The sequence below is a fragment of the Nannospalax galili genome, unplaced genomic scaffold (genome assembly GCF_000622305.1).
Source record: "Nannospalax galili isolate Female #2095 unplaced genomic scaffold, S.galili_v1.0 scaffold1348, whole genome shotgun sequence".
Taxonomy (NCBI): domain Eukaryota; kingdom Metazoa; phylum Chordata; class Mammalia; order Rodentia; family Spalacidae; genus Nannospalax; species Nannospalax galili.
In genome coordinates this window covers 232,375-242,003 of record NW_008357640.1, presented here as the reverse complement: position 1 = coordinate 242,003, position 9,629 = coordinate 232,375, and positions in this window count along the sequence as shown.

Below are 9,629 nucleotides of genomic sequence, written 5' to 3'. Positions count from 1 at the left end.
TCAAGGGAATCAACTTACAATCAAAACATAAACAATGATTAACAATACGTGAGATACAGGTAAATCTTTGACTATCTTATTAACACGTTGTGTTTGACTTTATTTTTCCTAGTTATTTGTTTACAAAGATCCATATGTACCCCCATTTCTATTAGATTTTTCTTTAGCAATCTCGGTATTGAAGGGTCTCCTCGTACACAGAAACCCTGTTTATTATAACCCTTTTGTGCAAGAGGAACCCATAAATATTCATCCAAATCATTAGACATGGACAGGCTGCTTTGCTGCAAAGATGTGGTTGATCTAACTACAATATCTTTAAAAGGTCTCTTTTGGCTTTTCAAATAGCTATAATTTCCAGTATTTTCTAGGGTCAGTGCCTCTTCAAAAATACTGAAATCATGCTGTTTTTTTAGGCTCTTGTGCTGGATAGGTTTAGTGTCAACTTGACACGCCTGGGTTGAGGGAGCCTCAATCAGGGAATTTCCTCTATTGGACTGTCCTGTGGCCATGTCTGAGGGCATCTTCTTGATGAGTGATATGGGAGGGCTGAGCCCACTGTAGGTAGTGCTGCCCCTGGGCAGGTGGGTCTGTGTTGCATAAGAAAGCAGGCTGAGAAGTGGCCAGGGGAGCAAGCCAGTAAGCAGTGTTCCTCCATGGCCTGTGCTCCAGCTCCTTCCTCCAGGTTCCTGCCCTGTGTTCCTACCTTAGGCTCCCTGATGAACTGTGACCCAGGAGACGTAATCTAAATAAACCCTTTCCTCCCAAAGTTGGTAGTAGCCAGAGTGTTTTCTCACATCAATGAAGAAACAAACCAGAACAGAAATTGTTACCAGGAGTGGGGTGTTGCTGTGGCAGGCCTGACCTTGGTGTTTTGGGGAGGACTGTGAACATATTTGCAACTTTGGGCTGGAAAATCCATTGTGTGCTCAGAGTTTGTTGCTGTGGAGCTTGAAACAGTCATGCTGAAAGAGTTGTAGATGATGGAGGCCTGGCTTGTGCAGCTTCAAAGGGAAGCGGAAGCTATCAGGCCTGTTTGTGTGAGATTTTGGATTCAGAATCTGTGAGTTCTGGCCTGCTGGGGCTGAAGAATCAGCTGTGATAAAAAAGAGACCAGAACCTGAAGAAGAACCTTTGCTTTACTGGGACAATTGATGCTGGTTAGCTGGGGCTGAAAAATGAGCTGTAAGTAACAAGAGACCAGCATCACTGAGGTTAAGCCTTCTGGGAAGTATTTCCTCACAGTCAGCACCCAGAGGGGACCTGCACCTCTATCTCAAGCTGGAAGCAGGAATTGGTAATGTGTAAGAGTCTCCTGTGTGTTTCTGGTGTTGGAAGTGTGAAGGTCTCAAATAAAGCAGCTGAGGCTTGGCATGCAGAGGCCAGGAAAGGCCATAGGTGAAAGTGCAGCTTCAGCTTCAGTTGCAGTTAAGACCCTAGGATTGAAGGGGTCATGGAGAGAATCTGGGGCTTTGCAGCTGGAGAGGCAAGAAGAGGCCATTAGTGAAGGTGCAGTCTCAGTTTCAATGGAGACCCCAGCATTTTGAGATAACAGGACTGTGGGACAACCACCAAGGACTGCAGTAGGCTTAGAACAGAGCTGGCCTGGATCTACTAGATAAGCTGTTTGTGCTGTGGATGTCAGAGTCAGAGAAGGGGAGCTGCCAGAACCCTTTGGAGGCTAGAAGATCGTCAGTGACTCTCAGATATCCAGCCTTGAGTTACTTTGCTGGACTTTGGTTTTGCTTAGGTGTGCCTGATTCTTCCCTTTGAAATAAGACAGTACTTGTTTTGGATTTTACAGAAGTCCACCCACAGTTAAGAGAGTATTAAGAAACTATGGACTTTTAGGTGTTTGTATTTTTTTAAGACTGTGGATTTTAAGGTTTTACTGTCATATGTTGTAATATTCATGTTAACATCACATCCTGGGGACAAGAATTGTAAAGCTTATGGTTTAATAGTGATTTTGTGTGTAAAGTTGACAAGGGGTCAGGTGTGCTGTGTAGCTTTAGTGTCAACTTGACACACCTGGTTTGAGGGAGCCTCAATCAGAGAATTTCTTCTTTTGAACTGGCCTGTAGCCATGTCTGAGGGGCATCTTCTTGATGAGTGATTTGGGAGGGCCCAGCCCACTGTGGGTGGTGCCACCCCCAGCTCCCTGATGAACTGTGACCCCAGAGATGTAAGATAAATAAACCCCTTCCTCCCCAAGTTGGTAGTGGTCAGAGTATTTTGTCACAGCAATGAAGAAACAAACCAGAACAGCTCTGGTCATTAGCGTTTTTACAACCAAAAATCCTCCATCCATTTTACCGTGTATCCTCTGTCCATCCTTTTCCCATATGATGGGTCTAGGTGGCCATGCACAGTTTTTTTGTAATACAGTTGAGTACTAATCCTCATCCTATAATAGGTACACCATTAACATTAGTATTGATGACACACGTTTCAGCTTTAACGCTATTCAAAATCAGTATAGTTAGAACACAGACAAGAAAAACTACAGGTTTAGATATATCTTAGCCCTGGCACTGTCCCAACTCCTGGTCATCGTTCATCAGGTTCATAATCATTCCCCAGGTCACAGGAGACTGCATCTTCTTCTGCCGAGTCTCCTTTTCTGTTTTCCCATGGTCAATGCAGGATCTCTGCTGTGGGAAGCTCAATTGAGCAGTATGATGTATCTAAGCCGTTCCGATGGGGGTGGGGAGGATGCATTTTCTGGAAAGACACAAGCATACCCTCACCCCATCGTTAGTAAAGAAGCTGGAGTTCTACTCCAGAATCCTGACTCAGGGTACCTCCAAAGCACCTGTGGCAAGGGCTGTGGGACAGGTAGTCCTTGCCAGTGCTCGGCCATTGGAGAAATTCCTTGATCATTTATCACAAAAAATTGAAAATTAGTAGTGACCTGTGTAGTAAGAAATGAGGATTCTGTACTCTTATCCCAGGTATAGGCGAGTCCCTGTTTCTATTTATTTATTTATTTATTTGATCTTTGAGACTTTTGTTTTGTCTCTCTATTATTGCTTGTCTTGTGGGGTTGTAAGGACTAATAGTGGTATGAGAAATAGGGAACAAACTGTTTTAGATATAAACCAGGCTCACCAAACAAAACTGTTTTCTTTTGGTCTGTCCCATCTGGTTTCAGGAGTCAAAAACCTAGTTCTTGAATTAAATTATTTTCTTATGGGTAAGGGAAAACATTAAAAGCAACATTTGTATAACATAGAGAAACATTAAAGGACATTCTCTAGTAATTATAGGTAACTTAACACTTCCATTTAACTGCAGACTGTGCTTAGATGTGTAGCACAAATCAGTGACGTAGACTGAAAAAAACATTTTTTAGCTGTAACAGTAATTATTATAACAGCAACCATTACCTTGTACTTCTATAAACTTACTCAGACCCTTAACAAATTTGCTTAAACATTCTTAGTATTCTTCCCATTTTGGAAATATCCAGCCATTCTAGTCTTACTAACTTTAACATTCCAACCCTTTATTTTTTCTTAGACCTTTTTATTACTTCTTTTATTATATTTATAAACAAACCCATTCTTTGCTGTGAGAGTCCATCAAATAACCAACATTTAGTCCCTTATACCTATAGATAGATTAACATCCATTTTAAGCATATCAGAAAAATATAACCTTGGTAAATACATGGACCTTGATGTATCTGTTTATTGGCTATAATGAGACAATAGTATAAAATGGTTAAGATTTTTCCAGGAGTAGAAGTAATTATTACTTAAAATTAGTATACTTTTAAGCAATAATGCCCATAATGTGGAACAAAAATTAAGATAAGGATTAAAGAGAAATTATTTTGACCTAGAAAAAATATTTTTAGGTTAATTTAACAACTTTAGTTTGCAGGAAGTTTCATTTTAAGTCAAATTGATAACAAGTAAATTATTTTTGAAGGAATATAGGTTTCTATAGACCATGTACAGACTAAATGGACATTTAAATACCTTTTGAGAACAAAGCAGAACCAATCAGATACTTAGCAAATAGGAGACACTGTTTAATAGATTTCAAAAATGATTAGGATACACAAGTTAAAAGGTTTTTTAATGTAAACTTGTACCTTTGTATTTTAATTAGGTATGGAAAAAATAGAATTTGTACACAATAAAAAGAATGAAAATGAAAAAATTTGGAAGTGGCCATATTTTAAAATTGTCTTGAGACAAATGATATATGAGGATAATTATAATAGACACATATGACATAATTACATGAGATCTCAACACATAGAAACATATAGGAACATATAGAAACATGTGACATAATTTTAAACAATATAAAAGCAATTGTCAGACATATATGACATAATTACATGAAATTAAGTGCACCTAAATGAGTTACTTAAGAAGGTTGATTATAATGAATTTTGTAAGATCTTCTGAAAGTAGGCATACCGGGAGTCATGAAAAAGTTCTCTTTGGCTTTGGAAGAGTGTGCCACATAGCATTATCTTACTAAGAGACTAAGGAATCCGAGTTAAATGTAAAAAATGAGGCAATTAATTAATATAACCTGTGTTTTCATTGAATTGTAGGGACTTAGGTGAAATTTAAAAGCTAAAACCTGGTCAGTGATTCCTCAGAAAACCTGGAAATGAATTTGTAGTTAGTGGAAAACCTTAAAAAACAATTTTATTGATACACAGATAGATAGATAGATAGATAGATAGATACATACATACATACATACATACATACATACATACATAGATACATAGATTGATAGATAGAGGATAGATAGATAGATAGATAGATAGATAGATGATAGGTAGATATGCAACAAACAGCTGAATGAAATAAAACTAGCAGAGAGGAATAGAATTGGAAGGGACACAAAAACCTAGTGAAATTCAGGTGTTAGGAATCAATCCTTTGGAAAAGCAGACTATGTTCTTAACCATTAAGCAATTTCTCTAGTTGAAATTAGAGAAGAAAAATCTTCAGATGACCATAGAGCTCATAAGAGAGTCACAGTAGGGAAGAGATAGGTAAACAGAGCCTTTGGTTTTGGCAAGACCTGTGCTTTGCCTTTTTGAAGGAGGATTAGACTGGCTTGCCTGTGCTTTCACAGCTTGTAACTGTGTTAGTAAGCAAAGGCAGAGGATTTTTTAAAGGAGTAGAACAAAAGCTGTAGGGGATCCGGGCAGATTTGAGGCTGCGGCCCCTGTGGCAGCTCTATGTTTGGGGTGATAGGGTACAGTCGATTATCTAAGATAACATATCCCAAATAAGTATAAGGCACATGTTCTTGAATCTTTTCTAAGGAAATAGCGAGTCCATATTTTGTTAAAACAGGTGTTTATTTAGTAAGCATAACTTCTAAATGTTGAACAGAAGGGTCACCAAGGATAATATCATCCACATAATGAACAACAAGAACAGTAGAGAATTTCTTATGTATTGGACTAATTATTTTATGCCCATAAAATTGGCATATAGGACTATTTTTCATTCCCTGTGGTAGGACTTTCCATTGATACCTCTGTGTGGATACGGAGTGGTTGTTGACAGGGATAGTGAAAGCAAAAGATCCCTGTTCTCGGGATGTAAAAGAATAGAAAGAAGTAATCTTTTCTATCAATTATTATAATAGCACATCCTGCAGGCACAGCTGCAGGTGAAGGAAGGCTAGGCTGTAGTGACCCCATCTTTTTCATAGTGGCATTAGCTTTTCTTAAGTCTCGTAAAAATCTCCATTTTCCATGATTTTTCTTTTGTATTACAAATATAGGCATGTTCCAGGGACACTTAGAGGTCTCTAGGTGCCATTTATCTAATTGTTCTTGTATGATACCCTATAAATGAGGCAATTTATTACTAGAAATAGGTCATGGTAGAGGATGGTAAGACTGAAATGAAGAAATAGTTCCTCCTACCCCCAAGAGGGGGGAGTGCTTTTTTATAGACCAATGTGATGGCCAGTCCTCATGTCTAATAATTGACTGAACTACCCCTGTATCTATAAGACCCCTTATAGCAATTCCCTGTACTATTAGGGTCATTATAGGCTTAAGGTCAGATGCTACAGGGTAAGTCCACAATGCCCAGGGTGGGGGGCTACTTCCACTGAGGCTGTTGACTCTCTTGGTTGCAGGTCTGAGGACTGCCCCATCTCTTGTTTAAAGCTTTTTAAAAAATTTTTGTTGAAGTTAGAATGGCAGTCTCAAGCCCAATGGAAATCTTTTTGACATTTGGGGCATTATTTATATGATTTGGGTCTTGAGCCTGAAGTTGGTGGATCAGGTATAGGCTTGCAATCTATGAGAGGGCATTGTCTCGCAAAGTGATCCATTTTTCCACATTTAAAACATGGATTTTTCATTTGGGCAGCAAAAGCTTCTGCTAATGCAGTTGCCATCATGCTAACCTGTGCTGAACCCCTCCTATGTCCTGAGTAGCTGTCACCCAGGAAACAAATCTTGACTTTTTACTGGAGCAATTACTGATTTACTTTCTTGACTTGAGCCATCATAAGCAAGTTTTTTTTTTTTTTATTAAAGTCTGGGCAGCTTCTATGTGAGGAACCTTAGCCTCTACTGCTTGCCAGACCCTAGCTAAGGAATCAGCCCACTGCTCCTGTGGCTTTTGTTTGAAATCAGTAAAGCTAGCTCGGGCCATTTCACCATCTGGTGTAGATCTGCAGGCTCTTCAGGCACAGAGACATACCTGATTAAAATATTGAGCTGGTGAAACCTTTTCTGCTTCAGCATCGGCATATTGACCTTCCCCCTTAAGCATGTCAGCTGTCACGTGAACTTTAGCTTGAGCATTTCTTCCTGCCTGCTCAGTGCACTCATCATGCTGCGCCAGACCCTAGCTAAGGAATCAGCCCACTGCTCCTGTGGCTTTTGTTTGAGATCAGTAAAGCTAGATCGGGCCATTTCACCATCTGGTATAGATCTGCAGGCTCTTCAGGCACAGAGGCATACCTGATTAAAATATTGAGCTGGTGAAACCTTTTCTGCTTCACCATCGGCATATTGACCTTCCCTCTTAAGCATGTCAGCTGTCACATGAACTTTAGCTTGAGCATTTCTTCCTGCCTGCTCAGTGCACTCATCATGCTGTTTAGACTTAAAAAGGAGCCATGGTCCTGGGAACAGAGCAGCCTGGGTGAGATGTTTAATGTCCCAGGCACTGACTAATTTATGGCTAAGCTGATCAAAGATGGCCATGGTAAAAGTAACATGCAGACCATTTTCCATCACTGCCTTGTGCATTGTTTATGGCCTTTCAAAGCCAAAAGTACTATGCATTCTAAGTTCAGGATGGTCCTGGGAACAGAGCAGCCTGGGTGAGATGTTTAATGTCCCAGGCACTGACTAATTTATGGCTAAGCTGATCAAAGATGGCCATGGTAAAAGTAACATGCAGACCATTTTCCATCACTGCCTTGCGCATTGCTTATGACCTTTCAAAGCCAAAAGTACTATGCATTCTAAGTTCAGGGTTCAGGGTCAGAAGTAGAGGGCGAGGTATAAGAAACATATGCCATGGGGAATACTGAGGGAGGAGGAGAGGTGTGGAGAGATCTCAATTTGGGGGGCAACTCCCCCTTTCTAATAGAATTAGAAGCAGGTGGTTGCATTCAGAGAGGCTGTGTCACAGCAGGAGGGAGCACTGGCAGCTTGGCAGCACCAAGAGGAGGTGATTGCAGCTGTGTAGCAGCCTCAGAAGTTTACAGCAGTTTGGCTGTTGTGGAGGGAGGACTGGTGGTGGGAGAGAGCAGAAGTGTATGTGGCCGGGCCACAGAGGGAGGGGGGTCCTCTTCTATTTGGAGACACTGGCTAAGAGCAGACTAGAGAGCGAAATGGAAGGCAGGAATGGTCTTGCCCTGACTTTGATAATTCTGTATATTATTTCCTACTCTTATCCAAGATTCGAAGTCAATAGTTCCCATAGCAGGAAACCAAGGATTACATTCTGTAGTAATACCTAAAAAGCTCTTAATCTGAGTTTCTGTACATTTAATTCCTCTAGATTTTTGCATGCATTTAAGAATAGATTGGAAGTGAGACCAGTCTGGAGAAAGCGAATTACCCATATTTACAATTGCCCCTTACGTATGAACCAGTGTGACAATGGGATCCGATCAGCCTAAGGGGGGAGGATTTCTCTGTCCGCAGTGAAGCGAGCTCCCAGAGGGTCCTTGTTCAGGCGCCAGTTATCAGGACTTGGTTTGCTTTGCTCAGCGGCGGACCTACTGGCTTTGGGGCAGAGAGATTTGATCAGAAACAGAGCCTTGGACCCTGGGACCTATGTCTTTTCAACAAGCAGCTTATTTCAAAATTCAAATGTTTTTATATATCCCAAGGAACCAGCAGTCACATGAGATATGGCAGTCACATACAAAGATTTAGGGTACAAAGAAACAGGACATTTAGTCTGTTAGTTGGCACCAGAAGGATTCTTAAACATTTACTCAAGGTTATCAATGCACATCCGGTAATTTATTGGCAATAATGTTTTCTTTATTTGAGTTAAACGCATGGTGAATTTTTAGCTTTTAGCTCAGAAGTAAACCTTTAACCTGGCCTAATCTCTTAGCTAAGGATAGCTGAATTACTAGTTTAGGACAAGGAAATGAGCTAAGGGTTGTTAACCAAGATGCTTTCCCACAGAGGAGGGAGCCTGTACTTAGGACCAGGCAGCTACCTCCTAGCAGTCTCACAGTGTTCTGCAAGACAGGGATTATCAGAGCCACTGTTTTTAGCGCCCCTCCCTTTAGCAGAGAATTCAGCTTGGACTTAAAAGTTTTAGGCTCATCTCACCCTGAGGTCTGGCTTCCTGGTTTCCTACATAAGACATTTCATCTCCATATGTCTTTCTTATGTGTAATGACTGCATGAGCCAAGAAATCACCTTCAGATTTACATGGGTTGAGATCGTCTATGCATTCTGTTCACTCTCCACACTGGCCCATTTTGCCATGCCCTTTAATAACTCATTTTGATTAGATTTTCAGTTTACATAGCATATTGCATATTTTCATATCTGAGGACATGAAGGAATTACAGTACAAGGAAGCAAAAAAAATTAACAGTGAGCTAGAGATGTAATACATTTGGTAGCAGAATTGTCTAGTATGCACAAAACTGTGGGTGTTGTCCTGAGAAGAGTGTGACTGGCATGTGGTGGTGCACTCCAGTCATCATAACACTTAACAGAAAATTAAGAAGTTCAAGGTCAACCTCTCTTACATAGCCAGTTGGAGAAGCTGCCTAAAAATAAAGCAGATCAACAGTTCCCTATACATTATATGAAATTTGGTCATTAAAATTTTTCCTGAGTGGGTTTCTATGATAACCTAAAACCTAGGGAGCATAATTTTCACTGACTGCACAGAGGCTGCATTCTGACTCCTGATCCCTCACCACAACTGCCCATTAAGTTCTACTTATCGTATTCCAGGCTTTCTCTAGACCATTTCATTTGTTCATATTTCCACCTGAAGACCATTAAATCAGAACCATATTATCTCAGATGTAGTAACAGAAGAAAACACAACTGTGCTAATTCATATATTAATCAATATTCCATTATCAGGGCAAAGAAAAATAAATACTAAAATATAATATCTCATGAGTT